The 24,451-nt window shown below is 40.0% G+C and overlaps 2 long non-coding RNA genes across 3 annotated transcripts; one reads left to right on the forward strand and one right to left on the reverse strand.

The window, feature by feature from the left end:
- Positions 1-3,889: 3,889 nt before the first annotated feature.
- LOC134207763 (uncharacterized) lies at positions 3,890-6,913 on the forward strand. 2 transcript variants are annotated; one of them, XR_009978421.1, is made up of 3 exons: positions 4,159-4,463; positions 4,530-4,775; positions 5,043-6,913. It is a non-coding gene; the product is annotated as an uncharacterized LOC134207763 (long non-coding RNA). The 2 variants fall into 2 exon arrangements; XR_009978420.1 differs by lacking the exon at positions 5,043-6,913 and having other exon boundaries at positions 3,890-4,463; positions 4,530-4,867.
- Positions 6,914-11,121: 4,208 nt separating this feature from the next.
- LOC134216038 (uncharacterized) lies at positions 11,122-13,435 on the reverse strand. Its single transcript, XR_009980448.1, has 3 exons — positions 13,300-13,435; positions 12,840-13,239; positions 11,122-12,779 (listed from the first exon to the last, which is right to left on the reverse strand). It is a non-coding gene; the product is annotated as an uncharacterized LOC134216038 (long non-coding RNA).
- Between the last annotated feature and the right edge of the window lie 11,016 nt (positions 13,436-24,451).

Raw genomic sequence — 24,451 nt, forward strand, 5'->3', positions numbered from 1 at the left:
TAAATCAACTACGGCTTCCATGGTGCCCCAGTCGCAGTATCAACCCAATTATGTCCTCCGATTATTTGTCTTTCTTTTGCGTTTCAAATCCTGGCATATGAGTTGTTTTAAGATCTCCAAATTGTCCTGGAGTTTGAATTAAATGGTCTACCAAATCAACCTAGGCTTTCATAATGTCTTCAGTCGCGGTATAAACTCATGGAGCAAAATGGGTATGAGCAACTTTTTTTAAAGAGATAATAGCTTTTTGGTTACGCATGTTGACCGTAAGGCTTATATTCCAGGGATGGATGATATTCATGGATGATCTGCAAAGGAACAATAGTTGAAGCCGTATTCACTTTGGTTCTATGGATCAAAAAGGGCATTGCCCAATTCATATGTTACCGAATTTAGTCACAATCAAATTGCTACAATCATTTTGTCTGACTTGTGCTTGATTCAAACTCAATGGCAGTTTGGAGATCTTAGAACAACTCATATGCCTGGGTTTGAGACGCGAGCGAAAGACAAATACTTGGAAGACATAATTGAGTTGATACCGTGGCTGGGGACACGCAAGAATTTAAATATCACTAATAATGAAATAAAAAAAAAACATCACGCAAGCCTCAGCTGATTCGGTAGACCATTTGATTCAAACTCCAGAACAATTTGGAGGCCTTACAACATTTTATACGTCAATCATATAAATTATCATCAACAACCTAGGCACCCGTCTGAAAAATGGATTTAAAAAGAAGTCGACAAATGCGGAAAATTTCTCAAGGAGAACCCAAATCTGATTGGTAATCACAAAAGCGGATAAAGGTAGTAAAACCGTTATTCTTGAAGCTGAAGAGTACCATGGCAAGATGCAGGATCTTCTCAACGACGAAACTACGTACAAGAAATTACCATCGAACCCAATGAATAAACTCATCAAGAAAATCAACGGTTTTATCGACGAGTGGCACAACGAAAAGTACATCGATTTCGGGACCAGAAGGAGCTGGAATCAAGCTGCAAGCCTCCCCGAATATACGGCCTTCTGAAAATTCATAAAAACAACCGACCACTACGACTGGTGGTATCTACAATAGGCTCGGCAACATACAACATAGCTGGTTATCTAGCACAGCGGTACCTTGGACCAAAAAACATAATGGCGTATGTATTATTGCCGATTTCACCAATTTGAAGAGTTATGTGTAGATTGTGATTTGCCCGCTTCTTTTTCTCACACTCACTCTCATTTCGGGTTGATCGATTTTTGTTACTGAAATTTACCCAATTATAACCCATTACTCGTTAGTCACATGTAAGCGTGTACACTAAATAGATTCCCGCCATGATTTGACGTCTATTTGTTTTCAGATTGGGCACTCACACTCAAATATTATACACGGAAAATCAAACTTTTTTGAGTGTATTGAGTGTGAGAAAAAGATGACTGTGAGAAAAAAAATCTCGCAGAACTCTTATAAAGTGCAAAAAGCGCAATACAATTCCAATAAAACTAATAGATACAGTTTTGATAATTGTGTATTTTTAGATTCCAAATGTTTGTATTGTATGCAATATGCATGACGATTAGTAAATCAAAATCTATTGCATCCTGCTCACTACAACCATTTAATTTATTTATTATCAGATTAAGGCCGGAGTGGCCTATGCAGTGCATAAAAGTCTTCTCCATTCAGCTCGGTCCATGGCTGAACGTCGCCAACCACGCAGTCTGTGGAGGGTCCGCAAATCGTCCTCACCTGATCGATCCACCTTGTTCGCTGTGCACCTCGCCTTCTTGTTCCCGTCTAATCGTTGGTCAGAACCATTTTCAACAGATTACTGTCCGACATTATGGCTACGTGCTCGGCCCACCGCAGCTGCCCACTCGGCGTGCAGTCTTCGGCCCACTACAACCAGCATAGTGTATGAAGGGCTGTGCTACAAAAGATCTTAAGGACAAAAAGTTTAGTGACTAAAATCTAGAATCTTGAGATTTGTAAACCTCTATTTGAGAGGCATGAAGAAAAAGCCTCAGTAGCTTCGTTGATAAAGGATTGAAAGCCTTTTTCCAAGAAACTCGTAAGCTTCCTTTTGAGAGGTTCCGAAACCTTCTTTTAAAAGGCTTCCAGAGGCTCGAAAACCCCCTCTCGAAAGTCTCAGAAGCTTCCTCTCAAGACGCTAGAAAGCCTCTTCTCAAGAGGCTAGGAAGCCTCCTCTCAAAAGGCTCGGAAGCCTCCTCTCAAGATGCTTAGAAGTCTCCTTACAAGAGGCCTCCTTTTAGAAGTCTCGGAAGCCTCCTTTCAATAGACTCGTAAACCTGCTTTCAAGAGGCTCACAAGCCTCCTTTCAGAGGCTCGGAAGCCTCCTTTCAAGAGGCTCGAAAGTTTCCTTTCTAGAGGCTCGGAAGCCTCCTTTCAAGAGGCTCGTAAGACTCCTTTCAAGAGGTTTGGAAGCCTCCTATCAAGAAGCACGGAAGTCTATTTTCAATAGGCTCGGAAGCCTATTTTCAAAAGGCTTGGAAGCCTCCTTTCAAAACGCTTGGATGCCTCCTTTCTAGAGGCTTGGAAGCCTCCTTTATCGAGGCTTGGAAGCTGGTAAGAGGCTCGGAAGCCTTTTTTAAAGAGGCTCGGAAGCTTCCTTTCAAGAGGCTCGAAAGTCTTCTTTCAAAAGGGTTGGAAGCCTCTTTTCAAGAGACACGGAAGCCTATTTTCAAAAGGCTCGAAAGCCTCCTTTCCAGAGGCTTGGAAGCCTCCTTTCAAGAGGCTCGGAAGGCTCCCTTCAAGAGGATCGGAATTGGAGAGCCATATATTGCGATTGTTTTCAGGTCCGTTATGAACATATCATATTTTTATTCACAGCGAAAAACAATTGGGGGTACCTCAATGAATGTGAAAGTTTCAAGGCTTTTCTATCAAGAAAAAGGTTGAGAACCGCTGATCTAGCAAATATAATTGGCAATCTTGTAGGAAAAACGAATTTTCACGTACGTAACAGTTATGATTTCGCTGATGAAATAACAGGATTCCAGACGAATGAGGGAGAAGTACTGTTTTCTATAGATGTAGTTTCATTGTACACCAACGTACCGGTAAACTACGCTCTAAGATGCCTGGAGGAAATATGGTTGGAAGTAGAACTACACACAAGTATAGACAAGGAAAGTTTCGTTAAAGCAGTTAAGTTACTACTCGAGTCAACCTTCTTCGTGTATAAAGGACCAATAATAATGTGGTATTAGCTTCCAGACCACAGAATAAAATTAAGCACAAGATTTTCAGCAAGATGAAAGATGTAATACCACCAGGGAAGCAGAAAAATGTGGTGTACTCTATACCTTGTGGAACATACGACGGTAAAGTGTATATTGGCCAAACGAAACGGATGCTGGACGTACGCATTGCGGAGCACAGGAATGTAATTTGACTGGTCAAGCTGACGACAGGTTACATCCAGCACGTTGTGAGTTTGTTTGTAATATCCATGTGTGTTAAACAAAATGTTTGTGAAAAATGGTAATTTGCATATATGTCTTTTATAGACGTCTGATGATGAGCCGAAACGCATCACGGAAAATAATTCTGTTTCTGTTCATTATCACCGAGAAAGGCCAGTATAGCGGAAAAATTAAATGAAAACCCGCGGTGATTAAATTAAACAAAAGACTTGGTTGATTCGGTAGACCATTTGATTCAAACTCCAGGACAATTTGAAGATCTTAGAAACACTCATATGCCTACATTTGAGACGCAAGTAAAAGACAAATACTCGGAGGAAATATTTGGGATAAAACCGGGGCTAAGGAGTCTAGAGAATTCTTGGATGACCTGGAAAGGATCGGCTGCTTAAGGCATATTAAGTTTGGTTTAATAGATCATATAGGGCAGAGATAACAGCTCTTCGGTTACGCAGGTAGACCTAAAGACCTATACCATTGACGAATACATAGACCGAAATGTCCGGTACAAAGCCATCAGAAAATCGGGCACCATGTCTTCTTCTTTATTTTGAAGAAAATACCCCTCGTGGGTGACGAATTACATTATACATATAAATATTTTACGAGCGCTGACTTACCCCTCTTGACGTTTTGACAGTTTGTCTGTTTGTTTTTCTCCCTCACCTTGCGACGTCGTTTCGGTTTTGCATCGTGCATCACGGAGAAAATCGAAAAAGATAATAATAATAATGCTGTCCAATGAGCAGCTCGAAGTAGCTCGAAGTTGTTCCCGTCCTGCTTGTTCTTTTTTGTCAACAAATGGGCATGAGCAGGACAGGGAGAAACTTCGAGCTACTTCAAGCTCTCATTGGACAGCACTAATATAACGTTAATGAGGCTTTCTGTTTGACGCGAGATTTGACGGCAACCGGAGAAGGCAATCCTGAAGCAGGCTGAAGCAGGCCACGAACATTGGGAGTCATTTTTTTTTTCTGCTCGGCTACGCAGTGTGCAAATTGGAACAAAGGCAAGAACAATGGTAATATTTTTCTTCACTAAATTCTTCCCTAAACTGACAATTATCTTCTTTCGTTTGCCATTTCAGGTTCGGAACAATGCAACCAGCGAAAAACATTTCGCCAGGAATCTCTACTTCAATTCGAATCGATTGGACGATTGCCCTCGAGGAGGAAGAAAATCAGCGTCCAAGAGAATTAAAGGCCAGTCTGATAGTAGTCGCAGCTCTACAAAGTGGAAGCAGTATTTCCCTGATGGTGTATGGCGGTTGAATGCGGGGACAGTTCTGAGGAGGTGCTAAAATCGATTCATCACTGCTGCATGCTTTTTTACGGTATATATAATCTGATATAAATATCACCACAAAGTGACTTTATCAATACAGTGTATATTTATAAATAAATGTGGAAGATTTGGAAAATTTAATAGGTATTTACTATTCCCGAGATTTCTTTCTTTTCTATTTTTAAATGTCAAATTATTTCCTATTTGTTTTGCAAAACTAACATTTCTGCTGAATATATTGTTTTTAAGCTTCGTTAAATTAAACTGAAAATAATCTTTTAAAAGGCTTAATTCAATTCAAATTAATCATTCACAGCTTATTGCCGAATTATGCATCACAAAGAGTGGATAGTGAATGATCGTTAACATCCTTGGGAGGAAGACCGTTTTGCGGCCGTGGAGGATTCCGCGGACGTGGTGGTTTCCGTGGCGGTTTACATCGTGATGGCCCACCGCACCACGGGGACAATGATGAATGGCGTCGATCAGGAGCCGATGGCGAATATGATTTACGTCGTCGTTCTGGATCACGTGAACCAGGAATCGATAGATCTCGCTCCCGTTCACCGAGGCGACGCAGTCCGGCTGATTCTGATTCGTCTTCTTGTAGGAATGGCATGTTATCGAATGCAAGAACGTTACCAGAAGAAGATGTGCAGAAGCGCATATCGACGTCATCGTCGCACGCAATCTTCCTCGGCCTGCCGGGATCGACGTCATCGGTGGCATCGTCGGATGATGCCAGCGTTCAGACGCGTCCACTGCGTAATCTCGTGTCCTACCTGAAGCAGAAAGAAGCGGCCGGCGTTATTTCCTTGTTCAATAAAGAAACGGAAGCAACCGGTGTGCTCTACTCATTCCCGCCATGCGATTTTTCGACAGAATTGTTGAAACGAACATGTCACAACCTCACTGAAGGAAGACCATCTGGTAATCGTGGTGGTCCGAGGAGGTGCCTTCTTTCTGGTATTGCAGCAACTAGTCCATATTGGCACAGCATACAACATGGCTGGTCTAAAAATTTGTTTGTAAATCAAAAGTTTGTTCTTAAGACAAAGTTTTGATTTTCTGTTTATAAGTGGATCTTAATATATTTGTTACATTTGGCTTGAAGGCCTTCAATGTGATTTTTAAAAGTTAATTTTTGATCTAGCAGAAGTCCTAAATATTTAGAATTCTGATAGTTTACCTGCAGTGAGCGATCTGATAAATAATTTTGGATCAGTTTAATAGCTGGTTGGTTGTTTGCTCATTGTTTGTTGATTGCTTCATTGTTGGTTGATTGATTGGTTATTTAGTTGATTGGTTGCTTGATTGGTTGGTTGGTTGATTGTTGGTTGGTAGAATGATTAATTGGTTGGTTGCTGCTTGATTTGTTAGTTGGTAGAACTGTTGAATGGTTGGTTGCTTCACAGTTGGTTGGTTGCTTGATTGGTTGGTTATTTGGTTGATTGGTTGTTTGACTGGTTGATTGATTGGTTGGTCGGCTGGTTAGTTGATTAGTTGTTTTGTTGGTTGCTTGAATGGCTGATTGTTTGGTTGCTTGATTGGTTGATTGGTAACTTGCTGGAATGGTTGATTAGTTAATTATTCAGTTGATTGATTGCTTGATTGGTTGGTTGATTAGTTGATTGCTTGATTAGTTGGTTGGTTGATTGTTGGTCGGCTGCTTGATGGGTTGATTAGTTGTTTTGTTGATTGCTTGATTGGTAGATTAGTTGGTTGGTTGCTTGATTTGTTAGTTGGTAGAATGATTGATTGATTGGTTGGTTGCTGCTTGATTTGTTAGTTGGTAGAACTGTTGAATGGTTGATAGTTGGTTGGTTGCCTGACTGGTTGATTGATTGTTGGTCGGCTGGTTAGTTGATTAGTTGATTTGTTATTTGGTTGATTGGTTGGTTATTTGATTGATAGGTTGCTTGACTGGTTGGTTGATTGGTTACTTGATTAGTTGGTCGGCTGGTTAGTTGATTAGTTGTTTTGTTGGTTGCTTGGATGGCTAATTGGTTGGTTGCTTGATTGATTGATTAGTTGGTTGGTTGCTTGATTGGTTGGTTGGTTGATTGTTGGTTGGTAGAATGATTAATTGGTTGGTTGCTGCTTGATTTATTAGTTGGTAGAACTGTTGAATGGTTGGTTGCTTCACAGTCGGTTGGTTGCTTGATTGGTTGGTTATTTGGTTGATTGGTTGTTTGACTGGTTGATTGATTGGTTGGTCGGCTGGTTAGTTGATTAGTTGTTTTGTTGGTTGCTTGAATGGCTGATTGTTTGGTTGCTTGATTGGTTGATTGGTAACTTGCTGGAATGGTTGATTAGTTAATTATTCAGTTGATTGATTGCTTGATTGGTTGGTTGATTAGTTGATTGCTTGATTAGTTGGTTGGTTGATTGTTGGTCGGCTGCTTGATGGGTTGATTAGTTGTTTTGTTGATTGCTTGATTGGTAGATTAGTTGGTTGGTTGCTTGATTTGTTAGTTGGTAGAATGATTGATTGATTGGTTGGTTGCTGCTTGATTTGTTAGTTGGTAGAACTGTTGAATGGTTGATAGTTGGTTGGTTGCCTGACTGGTTGATTGATTGTTGGTCGGCTGGTTAGTTGATTAGTTGATTTGTTATTTGGTTGATTGGTTGGTTATTTGATTGATAGGTTGCTTGACTGGTTGGTTGATTGGTTACTTGATTAGTTGGTCGGCTGGTTAGTTGATTAGTTGTTTTGTTGGTTGCTTGGATGGCTAATTGGTTGGTTGCTTGATTGATTGATTAGTTGGTTGGTTGCTTGATTATTGGTTGGTTGGTTGATTGGTAGCATGCTTGAATGGATGGTCATTTGATTGATTAGTAATTTGGTTTATGGGTTGCTGCTCGATTTGTTAGTTTGTAGAATGGTTGGTTGCTTAATTGGTTGATTCGCTGGTTTGTTGCTTGATTGCTTGGTTGATTGGTAGCTTGCATTAATTGTTGGTTGCTTGATTGTTGGTTGGTTGCTTAACTGGTTGATTGGTTGGTTGCTTGATTGGTTAGTCGGCTGGTTAGTTGATTAATTGTTCTGTTGGTTGCTTGGTTAATAAGTTGATTGGTAGCTTGCTTGAATGGTTGGTTGTTTGATTAGTTAGTTGATTGATTCGTTGGTTATTTGGTTAGTTGGAAGAATGGTTGATTGGTTGGTTTCTTTTTTGTTTATTGATTACTTGATTGGTTGGTAAATTAGTTGATTGGTTGTTTGACTGATTGATTGATTGGTTGGTCGGCTCGTTAGTTTATGTTGTTTTGTTGGTTGCTTGAATGGTTGATTAGTTGGTTGGTTGAATGATTGCTTGGTTGATTGGTAGCTTGCTTGAATAGTGCGTTGCTTGATTGCTTGGTTGATTGGTAGTTTGCTTGAATGGTTGGTTATTTGATTGATTGCTGCTTGATTTGTTAGATGGTAGAATAATTGATTGGTTGGTTGATTGCTTGCTTGATTGGTTAGTTGACATGTTGTTTTGTTGGTTGCTTGGTTGGTTGATTAGTTGATTCGTTGCTTGATTGATTGGTAGCTTACTTGAATGGCTGATTGCTGGATTAGTTGGGTGGTTATTTGGTTGATGGGTTGCTTTACCGTTTGATTGAATGGTTGGTCGGCTGGTTGTTTGATTAGTTGTTTTGTTGGTTTCTTGATTGATTGATTAGTTGATTGGTTGGTTGTTGCTTGATTTGTTAGTAGGTAGAATTGTTGATTAGTTAGTTCCTTGATAGTTGGTTGTTTGGTTGCTTCATTGTTTGTTGGTTGATTGATTGGTTATTTAGTTGAATGGTTGCATGATTGGTTGGTTGGTTGATTGTTGGTTGGTAGAATGATTAATTGGTTGGTTGCTGCTTGATTTGTTAGTTAGTAGTACTGTTGAATGGTTGGTTGCTTCATAGTTGGTTGGTTGCTTGATTGGTTGGTTATTTGGTTGATTAGTTGTTTTGTTGGTTGCTTAAATGGCTGATTATTGGTCAGATTATTGGTGATTGTTGGTCGGTTGCTTGATGGGTTGATTAGTTGTTTTGTTGATTGCTTGATTGGTAGATTAGTTGGTTGGTTGCTTGATTTGTTAGTTGATAGAATAATCGATTGATTGTTTGGTTACTGCTTGATTTGTTAGTTGGTAGAACTGTTGAATGGTTTATAGTTGGTTGGTTGCTTCATTGTTGGTTGGTTGGTTGACTGGTTGATTGATTGTTGGTCGGCTGGTTAGTTGATTAGTTGTTTTGTTGGTTTCTTGGTTGATTGGTTAATAAGTTGATTGCTAGGTTGCTTGATTGGTTAGTTATTTGGTTGATGGGTTGGTTGGTTGCTGCTTGATTTTTTAGTTAGTAGAATGGTTGATTGGATGGTTGCTTCATTGTTGGTTGATTGATTGATTGGTTGGTAATTTGGTTGATTGGTTGCTTGACTGGTTGATTGTTTGGTTGCTTGATTGGCTGGTCGGCTGGTTATTGATATGTTGTTTTGTTCGTTGCTTCAATGGTTGCTTGGTTGGTTGATTAGTTGATTCGTTGCTTGATTGATTGGTAGCTTGCTTGAATGGCTAATTGCTGGATTAGCCAATTAAGCAACCAATCAACTAAATAAACAACCAAGCAACCAACAAACAATGAAGCAATCAACCAACCAATTAAGCAACCAGCCAACTATCAAGGAACCAACTTATCAACAGTTCTACCAACTAACTAATCAAGCATAACCAACCAATCAATCAATCAATCAACTGATCAACCAATCAAGAAACCAAAAAAAAACAACTAATCAACCAATTGATTGTTGGTTGGTTGCCAATCCAACCAACCAATCAGGTTATTTGATTGATTGGTTGCTTGCCTGGTTGATTGATTGGTTGGTCGGCTGGTTAGTTGATACTGTTTTGTTCAACCGTTCAAGACGAGTTTAGGACTCTCCATTTAATTCCACCAATTATTTTGACATCTTTGCAGATACGTATTTCGACCACAACTGTGTCTCGTACTTGACTCGACTGTTTTGTTGCTTGCTTGATTAGTTCGTAGGTTGGATAATTGATTGGTTGATTGGTAGATTGCTTGATTGGTTGGTTGATTGATTGGTTGGTTATTTGGTTGATCGGTTGATTGGTTGCTGCTGATTTGTTAGTTGGTAGAATGGTTGATTGGTTGGTTGGTTGCTTGATTGTTGATTGGTTCTCAATCTTACCAACTAATCAGGTTATTTGGTTGATTGGTTGCTTGACTGGTTGATTGATTAGTTGCTTGATTGGTTGGTCGGCTGGTTAGTTCATATGTTGTTTTGTTGGTTGCTTCAATGGTTGCTTGGTTGATGATTAGTTGGTTGGTTGCTTGATTGCTTGGTTGATTGGTAGCTTGCCTGAATGGCTGATTGCCGGATTAGTTGGTTAGTTGGTTATTTGGTTCATTGTTTGCTTTACTGGTTGATTGAATGGTTGGTCGGCTGGTTAGTTGATTAGTTGTATAGTTGGTTGCTTGAATGGTTGATTGGTTGGTTGTTTATTTGGTTGATTAGCTTGTTGGTTGATTAGTTAGTTGGTTGATTGGTAGCTTGTTTAATTGGTTGGTTGCTGGATTAGTTGATTGATTGGTGGTTGGTTACTTATTTGGTTGATTGGTTTGCTTTACTTGATTGATTGGTTGTGGTTATTTGGTTGATTGGTTCCTTATTGGTTGGTCGTTTCGTTAATTGGTAAGTTGTTTAGTTGATTGGTTAATTAGTTGGTTGGTTGCTTGATTGGTTGGTTGATTGGTAGCTTACTTGATTGGTTGGTTGCTGCTTGATTTGTCAGATGGAAGTATGGTTGATTGATTGATTGCTTGATTGTTGGTTGGTTACTTCATTGTTGGTTGGTTGGTTGACTGGTTGATTGGTTGGTTGCTTGTTGGTTAGTAGGCTGGTTAGTTGATTAGTTGTTTTGTTGATTGCTTGGTTGATTGGTTAATAAGTTGATTGCTAGGTTGCTTGATTGGTTCGTTATTTGGTTGATGGGTTGGTTGGTTGCTGCTTGATTTGTTAGTTGGTAGAATGGTTGATTGGTTGGTTGCTTGGTAATTTGGTTAATTGGTTGCTTGACTGGTTGATTGTTTGGTTGCTTGATGTGGAATGTCTTCACTTGTCATAAGACGAGTTTGTACAATCCCATTGAATTCCACCACTTAATTGTATCTTGACAGATACGTATTTCGACCTCAACAGTTAGGCCGTCTTCAGTGTCTTGTACTTGACTCGACTCGTCGTCGAGTCGAGTCAAGTACGAGACACTGAAGACGGTTTTACTGTTGAGGTTGAAATCCGTGTCTGTCCAGATCCAATTATGTGGTGGAATTCAATGATTGTACAAACTCGTCTTATGACAAAGGAAACCAATCAAGCAATTAATCATTTAAGCAAGATACCAGTGAACTAACCAACCAATAAACCAATCAAGCAACCAACCATTCAAGCAAGTTACCAATCAAGCAACCAATCAATAAAGTAACCAATTATCCAATCAAATAACTAATTAACCAGCAAATCAACCAAACAACAAACGAATCAAGTAACCAACTAACCAATCAAACAAACAATCATTCTAACCCACTTCCAATTAATCATGCAACCATTAACCAATCTACCAATGAACCAACCAACCATTCAAGCAAGCTACCAATCAACTTCCAACCAATCAAGCAATTAAACATTTAACCAACTAACAAATCAACTAATCAATCAATCAACCAACCAACTAATCAACCAATCAAGCAACCAAAAATCAAATAATCAACTAACCAGCAAACCAAAAAACCAAGCAACCAATAAATCAACCATTTAAGCAAGCTACCAAATAACTAACCAACCAATAAAACAATTAGGCATTCAAGCGAGCTACCAACCAACCATTCAACCAACTAACAAATCAACCAACCAACCATTCAAACAACCTACCAACCCACCAGCCTGTCAACCAACCAATGAAACAAAAAACTAATCAAACATCCTACTAATCAATCAAGTAACCCAATCAACTTTTCAAGCAACCAACATGAAAACCATTCAAGCAAACAACAAAACAATAAATCAACCATTCAAGCAAGCTACCAATAAACTAAATTAGGCAACCATCCTATTAAACAACCATCCTATCAAGCATCTTACCAATCAACCAAGCAACCAATCATTCAACCATTCAAGCAAGCTACCAATCAAATAAAAAATAAATCAAGCAACCAATTAACCTATCAAGCAACTAACCAACCAATTAGGCAACCAACCAATCAAACAACTAACCAATCAAGCAAACAATCATTCAAGACCACTTCCAATCAATCAAGCAACCATTAACCAATCAAGCAATTAACGAATCAAACAAGCTATCAATCAACCAACTAACTCAAGCAAATAATCATTTCACCAACTAACAAATCAATCAATCAACCAACCAACTAACCAATTAACCATTCAAGCAGCCAACAAAACAACTAATCAACTAACAAGCCGACCAACCAAATAACCCACCAATTAATCAAGCAGCCAACCAATTAACCAACTAACAAATCACGCACCCAACCAGTCAACCAATCAAGGAACTCACCATTTTACCATTCAAGCAAGCTACGATCAATCAAGCAACCAACCAACTAATAAAGCAATCAAGGAACTTAGCAATCAATTAGGCACAAACTGTGTTTCAGCAAGATTCATCTGTTTGTCAAAGCAACAGTTTTCTCTCAAAATAAAAAGTGTTTTTCCATTTGTATTCACAAAATGCTTTCAAAACAACAAGATGAAAGAACTTTCATTATGAGTATTTGTATTGTAAATAGGCAATTCTAAAATATACAAAAAATAGTTTTGGTTTCGAAATTTATAATATGTTTTTATTTTATTCTTATAAATTAATATTAACTTAAAACGCGCGATGGCTGGCAGAAGGCACTTCCGCTGAGATCAACACTGGATGCGCTAAAAATAAATCCGGAAAAGCCAACCGCAGGATAACATAAAACCGCTAGGCAAAGCGGCACCGCGTGTACTACCACTTCGTCTCCTCATTCGTCCAGATTCGTCCTAAAAAACAACACTACAATCGAGCTGCTGTACAGACAAATAAACAAATTCAAAACCTACCTCTTTTAAATAATAACACACACGCAAAAAGCGGCTGTGTCCTGATAATTAGATGCAGAAGTCTTACATCCTCTTGGATGGTTCCTGTGAGCGACCAAAGATTCCAAAAGGTGAAGCAATGAAGCTACGGCAGCAGTTAAATGTGGAGAAAATTTCTCGCCTTTTTTCTCAAACTTTCCTGGAGGGCAATCAATCACGACAGCGATCTGGTCCCCGCTTAGTTGTGAATCGTTCCGTCGTCGTTGATGTGATTCCTGATTTTTCACCAAGTCGGTTTCACCAGCTCCATCAGGAGCGTACAGCAGGACACATATTTTCATTTCCAAAGCACTTTTGTGGAGACGACTCTGGATACGTTTCAACGTTTTGAACCCGCAGCAAGTACCGGTTGAGCAAATACCTGAAACACCAAAACTATTGCAAATTATTTTTTTAAATCAGACCGTAAATTAAAACTTACTTGGTAAACATCCAAAAATGAACATGCCACTTTTCACGACCTCGTTTAAATAACCTTTAAATAAATAAAAAAGAACAACCGAAAAAGTTGTTGCTGTGCGGCACGCGAGGGAAAAACAGAAAAACATAACAAAAACATAAACAAAAATGACAACTGTTGTCAAACTGACGTGGTTCGAATTGAGGGGCTTCTCAATGGTCGAGTGGTTGTAATAATTGTAATCCGTCACTCCCCAGGGGTATATAGTGGTGCCCGGAAAAATGGCCACCCCTCCGTCTATGTATTCGTCAATGCCTATACCAGGAAATGCTTGGATGACCTGGAACGGAATTTGGTTCAATGAATCAAATATGGCATGAACCATTTTTGAAAAGAGATAACAGCTCTTTCGTTACGCTTGTAGCCTTAGGTCCTTGGTTACGCGTGTAGACTCCAGGAAATTCTTGGATGACCTGGAATGAAACAGTTGTTGAAGGCAAATGATTAATATACAAAGCATTTACTTTGTTCTTTGGGTTTCTAAGAGTGCTTTCTTATAGTCTTACTTTTGAATGTCAATAATGTTTCAAATTCTTTTTACGTCGCGTGCCGTAAAAAGGAGGCCGTAAAACGAAGAGTCGTATAGAAAACTGCCGTAAAAAGAGGGTTGAGTGAACACACTTAATTTTTTTTACTGGGATCTCAGCAAAATGTTAAACTTTTACCGAGTTTCGCACAGCCGTGCCCCAGCAAACATGTTTTTTGCCGAGATTTCTGTCAAAGTTGCAGAAAATCAGCAAATAATTTGCCGAAAATCAGCTAACAAACCTAATTTTTGCCGGGATATCAGTTCATATTTTGCTGGGCTTTTTGCCGAGCTGCAGAAATAAAAACTGAGTGTGTACAAAATACAACAGTGTGGGTACAACACGTAAAAGATCTGGTCAAATACGAGAAATGGCGTATCACTTTCACTACTAGGTGAATTAATTTACCTTGGGAAGCCTAATCCTAATCCTTACTCACGATCCTCTAGGGCAGCGGTTCTCAACCTGGGGTACATGTACCCCTGGGGGTACCTTCGCTGGCCCTATGGGGTACCTCGGACCCAAATGCGTAATGGCGGACGTATTACAATTCCAATCAAAACTCATTGATATAGTTTTGATAATTGTGTATTTTTATTTCAAAAATTTATATTGTACATAATATGCAATGCGATCAATAAATCCTAATTGAATTCTGCCTTCCACCACCAGCACAATGTATGTATAAAGGGCTGCGGAACAAAAGATCGAATGCAGGGCTGTTACAAACTAGTCGAATTCCAATCCGCGAAATCCGCGACTGGCAATTTGAAATCCGCGACTGTAGAAACAAATCCGCGACAAACAAAAATATAGTTTCTTACTTCAAAACACGTTTTATAAATGCGAAATTTCAATATTTTTGCTTCTAATCTATTGGCATATTCGTCGATAGAAAAGAAAATGAAAGAACATTCGCTAATTTATGTAATACCCAAAACGGCATAGTTAACGCTTCAACCAAAGAAATTCAATTTTTAATGTTTCCGGGAAACCCTCAATTCTAATCGATGTTGTATAGGTAAATACCAGTTAGATTAAGGGTTATATTTGAATTATACTTTTTAGTACGCTATATAGTATTTTTTTTTCTAATCTCTACCATCGTTTTACAAGGGCATGGACGCACCAATAATCCGTCAGGCTATTTATTGATCAGTTATTCGATTTTGTACTTCCATCAATCCGCCAGTTTGGAAATAATAAGACCAATTTCTTCAAAAGCAAGCGATATAGCTCTGCAGAGGCCCGAACAAAGCTTGACGAATCTGATTTAAAAGCACTCAGGCGAAATGATACCAGAGGCGGACAGGTACGGTTCTAAGACCTACGAATTTTTAAAAACTTGGATAATGTTCACGATTTGAAAAATGATGTCATTACCACTACGTATGAGATAATGGATGGGAATTGTTAAGCTTATATAACACGGCAGACTCGACACGATGTTCATTCGCCGGAAGAGCATCAAGCAAAAATAACATGCACTAGAGGTACCAAAAGAGACCGTAGGTAGGCTTCATGGTAGGTCGCGTACGCGATGGTGTTTTGCAATTGAAGTAGACCTGAGGGTACTAAACTTCAGTGCGCCTTTTAGCAATCGGCCCAGGATTAACTGAGTATGTTAATGAATCTATATCGGAGTGAAGTTTAGTAAGCGGAAATAGTTAGATTCTGCCCCCACAACTAACTCGTAAGTGAGTAATCTCCCAAACCAAGGAGGTTCTTGCCAGGATCTAGCGATTAGCCATCTACAGTGAGCCGTATATGCCGTATGTGCTATCCATCGTAGGAGTCTTTTGGAGTCTCAAGGCTCAAGTTCAGTCAGACTGTTCGTTGCAACTAAGTAATCACGAATAAACTCTCAATGGATATAAGAACAGCGAGGAATTTTGAAGCACAGATAATGGAACAAAAACACATTGGACTGAAAAAAACTATGATGATGCCTGCAATTGTGGGAGCTTTTAAGCATGGTGCAAAACATGACGCAACTGATGGTCGGGCAATTAAAAATAACCTATCTATCGTTCAACCGACGATATTCGGATTTCTGAATATCGCCCCAACCATCGACATGCGATCTGATCCTTTCTCAACGAAAAGAGAGGTCGAACATCCACAAGGATTTTCTGTTTGGCAGCTGATATTGCCGAGGATGACCAAAACGTGGCATTCTCAAGCTAGACCTCAATCCTTCAGCAGCAAGTTAACACACCACCGGAGAACAGCGCGCAAAGAAAAGATTAAAACTGCGAGACACTCGAGGATGCTGATGAACCAGGTTCCCACCATCCTAGGATAAAGAGTCATACAAAGCGGATAAAGGATAAATTTAATGTGACAATTTTAATTCAAAATAACTGGTGAAGCCCTTGGCTGGCTCACAAGGCGGCCCTTCTGGCCCGGCCTTCCTTTATCGTCGACCCTCTATGCAGCGCAAGTAATCATAATTCTAATCCCGAAATTAGTGGCACAAAAGTTCTAGGCAATAAAATAAATAATTCTCGGCATTTCAAGGTCAATTTCTATGTGTCCACTTAAACCAACATCTATACGACTATTAAAAGGTTATTCGAATACCATGTGTTTGGATCTTTGACGGATTATTTTATTTATTTTGCTTATTTTGCAAACGACCAAATAATCGACATATTGAATTTATCCTAAAATTAAATTGAGAAAATCGCGATTTTCGCGAGAGTGTAGTTATAAATCCGCGATTTTCGCGACAATGTTTGAAGGAACCGCGATTTTCGCGACTGGAAGGGTAAATCCGCGACAAATTCGCGAAATTCGCGAAAAACGCGAAAATCGCGAAATCCGCGACTGTTGTAACAGCCCTGCGAATGAGCAAAACGTCGAATGAACAAAATGATTTTTTTTTTTCACTAATGCTCGGTTGCTTCGTTGCAAGAGGATTAGAAGCATCCTTCTATGCATCTCGGAAGCCTTCTTCCAAGCAGCTTGAAGGCCTTCTTACAAGAGGCTCGGAAGCCTCCTGGGCACTTCAGAAGCCTCCTTTCAAGTGATTAGGTTGCCTCAAGTGATTAGGTTCAAGAGGCTCGTAAGCCTTCTTTTAAGAGGCTCCGAAGCCTCGTTTTAAAAGGCATGGAAACCTCCTTTCAAGAAATGCGGTAGTCTTATTTCAACAGGCTCGAAAGCCTTTTTCAAGAGGTTCAGAAGCCTCCTTTCAAGTGACTGAAAAGCCTCTTTCCAAGAAGCTCCGAAGCCTATTTTCAAGACGATCGGAAGCCTCCTTTCAAGAGGCTCAAAAATCCCTTTTAAGAGGCCCAAAAGCCTCCTTTCAAGAGGCTCGGAAGCCTCCCTTTCAAGAAGCTCAAAAGACTTCTTTTCTAGAGGCTCAAAAGTATCTTTTTCTAGAGGCTCAAATGCCTCCTTTCAATATCTTTTCAAGAGGCTCGGAAGCCTCTTTTGAAGAGGCTCAGAAGCCTACTTTCAAGAGGCTCAGAAGTCTTCTTTTAAGAGGCTCAATAACCTTCTTCCAGGCTCAGAAGCCTCCTTCCAAGAGGCTCGGAAGGCTCCTTTCAAGAGGTTTGGAAGCCGCATTTCAAGAGACTCAAAAGCATCCTTTCAAGAGGCTCAAAAGCCTCCTTCTAAGAGGCTCGGAAGCGTCCTTTCAAGGGGCTCGGAAGACTCCTTTCAAGAGGCTCGGAAGCCTTCTTTCAAGAGGCTGGGAAGCCTTACAAGAGGCTCGGAAACCTCCTTTCAAGAGGCTCAAAAATCCCTTTCAAGAGACTCAAAAGCCTCCCTCTAAGAGGTTCTAAAGTGTCCTTTCAAGAGGCTCGGAAGCCTTCTTTCAAGAGGCTCGGAAGGCTTACAAGAGGCTCAGAAGCCTCCTTTCAAGAGGCTCAAAATCCTCCTTTTCTAGAGGCTCAAAATCCTCCTTTCAAGAGGCTCGGAAGCTTCCTTTCAATATCCTTTCAAGATGCCCAGAAGCCTGCTTTTAAGAGGCTCAGAAGTCTCCTTTCAATAGACTCAAAAGCTTCCTTCCAGACTTATAAGCCTTCTTTCAAGAGGCTCAAAAGCCTCCTTCCAATAGGCTCCTATCAAGAGGCTCGGAAAACTCCTTTCAACATCCTTTTAAGAGGCTGGGAAACCTTCTTCCAAAAGGCTCGGAAGCCTTCTTTCAAGAGGCTCGGAAGCCTCTTTTCAAGAGGCTCGGAAGGCTCCTTTCAAGATCCTTTCAAGAGGCTCAGAATCCTTCTTTCAAGAGGCTCAGAAGTCTGCTTTCAAGTGGTTCGGAAGCCTTCTTTCAAGAGGCTTAGAAGCGTCGTTTTAAGCGGCAAAGGAAGCCTCCTTTTTAGTGGCTCAAAAACCGCCTTCAAGAGGCTCGGAAGCCTCGCTACAAGATGCTCAGAAGCCTCAAATGAAGAGGCGCGGAAGTCTACTTCAAAGGGATACAAAAGCTCAAAGGAGCTTCCCTTCAAAGGGCTCGGTACTATTCTTTCAAAATAATTGGAAGCCTAATTTCGAGAGGGGGTACCTCAATTAATGCAAAAGTTCCAAGGGGTACCTCTCAAGAAAAAGGTTGAGAACCGCTGCTATAGGGAAAAAAATGAGCATCCCTAGAAACATAACTCACCAGTATGGAATCACTAGACATCCGGGTAAGGGTAAGACATCCGTTAAAGAATTGTGAAAATCGGTTGAAAGACGCCTGAGAACCAGCTGTTTGAAAATTTAGTCCCCATGATTTTCTGATCATGGTATTCGGCGTGGTAATAGCTCCTACTTCTACCACCAAAAAGATGCATGCTCAATCAATTGAGAAGCCTTACATTCCTACGACTTAACATAGTTTTTGGACCTCCTTAGCCGTGCGGTGAAACGCGCGGCTTCAAAGCAAGACCATGCTGAGGGTGGCGGGGTTCGATTCCCGGTGCCGGTCTAGGCAGTTTTCGGATTGGAAATTGTCTCGACTTCCCTGGGCATAAAAGTATCATCGTGTTAGCCTCATGATATACGAATGCAAAAATGGTAACCTGGCTTAGAAACCTCGCAGTTAATAACTGTGGAAGTGCTTAATGAACACTAAGCTGCGAGGCGGCTCTGTCCCAATGGGGGAATGTAATGCCAAGTTTTTGTCTGTGTTCAATGTGAAACCAAAATAAATGTTAAATATTGTATATTTTACTTGGGAGAAGAAATCTTAAAAGGAAAATGATCAAACTTATTTTCGGGGGAATGTTACATTCTGGCGAATGGATTCCTGGGAAATGGTTTTTTTCTGCGACTATCATATAATCGTTGTGCATTATAATTGATTGTGCATTGCGCTTTAGCTTAGTTGAACCACTTCCTTGCTATTTTGCCGTATTATGTAATTTCGTAATATGTATAACACCCAATCGTACCAAAAAGAAGAGGAATCCGAAATTCACATGATATTCCGAAATATTGCGCCTTATCCCTCCTTCAGTGCGACGTGATATGGTTGCATTATTTATCTATTTTACGTGATCCATTTGTAAGAGGCATACCAACGCAATAAAATATGAACTGCTTAGAACGAGCTCCCCCAGACGTAATGCAAATTTATGCGAAAATGAGCCGCCATCAGTTACACACCCACCAGTGAGAAGTTGTGATCATCCGAAGGCAAGCGCGGTTCTGACGATGGTGGTTCCCCGTGGAACGACTTGTGGTTTAGCTGTCCAGACAGTTACGGTAATAGGGGGGATGTTACTGGATTTGAAAGCGTCCATAACTTAACAGTATGGTGAAATTAGACCTTCCACCTGAAAAAAAAAACCCTTAGATTTTTTCCACTTGAAATTCATGTAACTTTTACCTGATGTTCCCGTATAATTCTCACTATACTGGACGAGGACTGCGACTGTGTTGCAGGAGGCATCATGCAGGGTGTTCAGCTTTACCTGTGCGCGTGTGCAGGACGTCATGTCGGAGCGCAATGCTCAATAGTCATCCTCCGAAATATTGCTTAATTGTAGGCCGCGAGAATGACTGGAGAAGACGGAGTTGGTTTTAGTGGGTCGGGAGTGGTGATCCCATCCTTACGGCCTACACTACCTGGGTACGCCTCCCCAGGTATCTGGCTGCAGATTTTCTGTACCTTCGTTAAAAAAAAACTAAAATCGAAGTAATTTTCCAATGCATTTCCCCTCGATAACTCGATGTAGCCAGAAACAGATCACATTTACAATATACCTACATGGTATCGGGCCGTATCACAGTGGTTAAAATTCCGAAAAACGTGATCGTCAGCTTTTTCGGTATGAAATCGTGTTTTAAATGGCATAGCATGTTCAGCAAGTATGTTGCATACATCAAGGTGTATCATTTGAGAAAATTTTATTTTTGATTAATTCACCTAAAAGTGAGATAGGAATTTTATTTTTTTCAAAATTTGTTGAAACAAAATGGCGTCTTTGGGAAAGTTGTCAGAAATAATGTACAGAAAAACTTTGTCAAAGACACTATGGGTCTATCTATTGAAACTAACAAAATATGACTCAATTTTAGATAATAGGTCATTTAACCCTATAAAAATGGTATACAATGAATAACTTTGCGTTTCATTTGAATGACAGCCCCCTTTTCCAAGGTGGGAGGGGTCTCGAACCATCTTAAGAACCTTCCCCGGCCCCAAAAACCTCTGCATACAAATTTTCACGCCGATCGGTTCAGTAGCTTCGGAGTCTATAAGGTTCAGACAGACAGAAATTCATTTTTATGTATATAGATTTTTTTATCGCAGTGATCACTAAAATCACCTATTTTGACTGCTTGTTACCGAAAATGAAGGGCCCTCCTTAGCCGTGCGGTAAGACGCGCGGCTACAAAGCAAGACCATGCTGAGGGTGGCTGGGTTCGATTCCCGGTGCCGGTCTAGACAATTTTCGGATTGGAAATTGTCTCGACTTCCTTGGGTATAAAAGTATCATCGTGTTAGCCTCATGATATACGAATGCAGAAATGGTAACTTGGCTTAGAAACCTCGCAGTTAATAACTGTGGAAGTGCTAATTGAACACTAAGCTGCGAGGCGGCAATGTCCCAGTGGGAGATGTAATGCCAATGAAGAAGTAGAAGAAGAAAAAGAAGTTACCGAAAATGGTACCAATGGGCAAACATCGGCACAGTTGGATACCGTTAAAGGGTTGTATGACATTCGCCAGAAAGTCATTTGCCAGAAGGCCTTTTGCCAGAATCAATTTGCCAGAATGGACCATTCCCCAGAAAGTCGTATGCCAGAATGCACCATTCCCCAGAAAACCATTCGCCAGAATGTACCATTCTCCAGAATGGACCATTCCCCAGAATTGGTCATCACCTATTGCCATGCACGCGATTGCCCAGTATGCGCAATAATTCTTAACGCCATGAACTTTTGGCATCACTATGAACAGCGTTAAAAGAGAGGGTTATTTGGCATAAGGGACATTTTTTTATAATTTTGCTTTGTTGTTGTCGATAATAGAATTGAAAATACCTAATCTGTACATAAAACGTATGCATACATAAGCCGAGTAAAGCAGCTTGCCTAGATTGAGCCAAAAATTAAGGTAATGGTGGATGTGACTCCTTCTTTAAAATTAAGCGCAATGGTGGATGTAATTCATTCTTTTAAAGTAGGCGCTTGTCCAGATTGAGGCAATGATGTGATCCCTTCTTTAAAAGCAATCGCTTGCCGGGATTAAGGCAACGGTGGATGTGAACCCTTCTTTAAAAATAGGCGATTGTCAGGATTAAAACAATGGTGGATATGATACCTTCTTCAAAAGAAGGTGCTTGTCCGAATAAAGGCAATGGTGAATATGATACCTTCTTTGAAATTAAACGCTTGCCCGGATTAAAACAATGGTGGATGTGAACCCTTCTTCAAAAATAGGTGTTTGCCAGGATTAAGGCAATGGTCGATATGATCCCTTCTTCAAAAAAGGCGCTTTTCCGGATAAGGGTAATTGTGCATGTAATTCATTCTTTAAAAGAAGGCGCTGACTCGGATTAAGGCAATGGTGGATGTGGTCCCTTCTTTAAAAGTAGGCGTTTGCCACAAATTAAGCAATGGTGGATGTGATTCCTTCTTTAAAAGTAGGCACTTGTCCGAATTAAAGCAAGGGTGGATGTGATCCCTTCTTTGAAAATAGGCGTTTGTCAGAAATGAAGCAATGGTGGATATGATCCATTTCTTAAAAAAGGTGCTTGCTCCGATTAAGGCAAGGATAGATGTTATCCGGGTGTCCTCCTTAGCCTAGCGGTAAGATGCGCGGCTATAAAGCAAGCTGAGGGTGACTGGGTTCGATTCCCGGTGCCGGTCTAGGCAATTTTCGGTTTGGAAATTGTCTCGACTTCCCTGGGTATGAAAGTATCATCGTGTCAGCCTCATGATATACGAATGCAAAAATGGTAACTTGACTTAGAAACCTCACGGTTAATAACTGTGGAAGTACTGAATGAACACTAAGCTGCGAGGCGGCTATGTCCCAGTGGGATGTAATGCCAATGAAGAAGAAGATGTTTTCCCTTCTTTAAACGTAGGTGGTTGCCCGTGTCCGTGTTTGAATATGTCAATTATGCATATGATTCCCTCTTTAGAAATAGACATTTTGAATAGACTTGTAGATATAACTTCTTCAATGAAAGCAAATGGCGTCTAGTAGACTTAAAATGATATAATCCAATTGTAGATATGATTTAATTTTTGAAATAAAGTCTGTGTCTGGAATGAGACGAAGAAATATGATATCCATTCGTAAACAGTTTGTTTTTATTAGACAAATATGATTTTTTTTATATATGGGATCTATCTATCTGAAAATTGTCTAATATGTTAAATAATCCCTTTTATGAAAATTAATTATACCGCAAATCCCTTCATTACTAAATAATGTCAAATCCACGTTATGCAAAATTATCTTCTTTATATATTTTTTTTTCTATTCTTTAGCCATCAATAATGATTGGAATTTCCAGTTTTACTATTTCTGGGGAATGGTACATTCTGGCAAATGGTCTATTCTGGGGAATGGCTTTCTGGCATATGGTCCATTCTGGCAAATGGGTTTCTGGCAAATGTCATACAATCCGTTAAAGTTCTAGGGAATAATTTCTAGGCATTTGGCCTACTTTGATATTTAAAGTGCAAATCTGTCCTATCCCCTTCCCACTTTTCGCCCGATTCAAAAAGAAAAACCCGACTTAATCCACCTACAGTGAACGCAACCCTTCTTACACTTTCGAATGGTTGTGTGTGCCCAGTGCATATTACAATTTCTATGCATATGACCTTCAATTGAATGTAAAATAACTGATATTACAGTCAAACTTCCATGAGTCGATGTTCTATGACTCGATATCGACTCATGGAAGCAAATTATTCCATACTAAAAAATATTTTCTGGGTTACTTTGATGGTCCCTCCAAAGAGCTTTCCAAGGTTTTGCTACTCCATATCTCGATTTTTCCATGAGTCGATGGTCCCTTCAATATCGACTCATGGAGGTTTGACTGTATCATGCTTTTAACGATTTCAAAATAAAAAAGTCGGTTTTTCAAGCGATCTTTATACCCTTCTTAGGGTGTAAGAAGGGTAAAAAGGGATATTTCTGGAAATTTAACAATTTTTAAAAAATACAAAAAGACTGCAGATTTGATTTATGGCAATATTACAGCTTCTGTTTAAGCCCAAAAGAGTTCAAATCGGGTCATAGACGGCTGAGATATTGGTGTGACAATTCTTCATTAGTAGTCTGAAAATATGTCTCATATTCGTATTTCACAGATATCTCTGAAACCGAATTTCCGATTGCAGAAAAAAATTAATGGGTCCAATGACAAAACCATAGCTTTCGTTAAAAGATAAAATCGCACAAATCGGTCCAAGGACGACTGAGATCTTGATGGGACATATTTTACCAATGTATGAAGTTGATACGTCTAATGCTTTATGTTCGTATTTCAGAGATATCTCCGGAACCCAATGTCTAATTGCAAAAACAAAATACAATGGGTTCAATGGCAAAGTCATAGCTTTCGTTTAAAGATAAAATCATGCAAATTGGTTTACAGACGGCTGAGATATTCATGTGACATTATTTTGTTAGTTTTCTGAAAATGCACTTCATGTTCGTATTTCTCACATATCTCTGGAACCAAATATCCGATTGCAAAAAAATTGAACTCGTACAATGACAAAGTCATAGCTTTCGTTTAGTGTTAAAATCGTGCAAATCGGAACACGGACGGCTGAGATCTTGATGTGAGATTTTTGTAACGCACACACATACGCACACAAGCACACACGCACACACACACACACATACATACATGTGCTCAGTTCGTCGAGCTGAGTTGATTGGTATATACGACTTGGGTCTCCGAGCCTCGGATAAAAAGTTGGTTTTTCAAGCGATCTTTATACCCTTCTTAGGATGTAAGAAGGGTAAAAAGGCAACACCATATCCGCTGCCGAATGCCATAACCCGCACGTGTTAGGCTCCTGGCTCGTGAGCTGCAGAAGGTCGGCGTGAGTGTAGCAGCTATCCAGGAAATACGGTGGCCCAGAACTGTAGAACGTGAATTGTGGGCGGTGGATCCCAT

Source organism: Armigeres subalbatus, chromosome 1 (genome assembly GCF_024139115.2).
Source record: "Armigeres subalbatus isolate Guangzhou_Male chromosome 1, GZ_Asu_2, whole genome shotgun sequence".
Taxonomy (NCBI): domain Eukaryota; kingdom Metazoa; phylum Arthropoda; class Insecta; order Diptera; family Culicidae; genus Armigeres; species Armigeres subalbatus.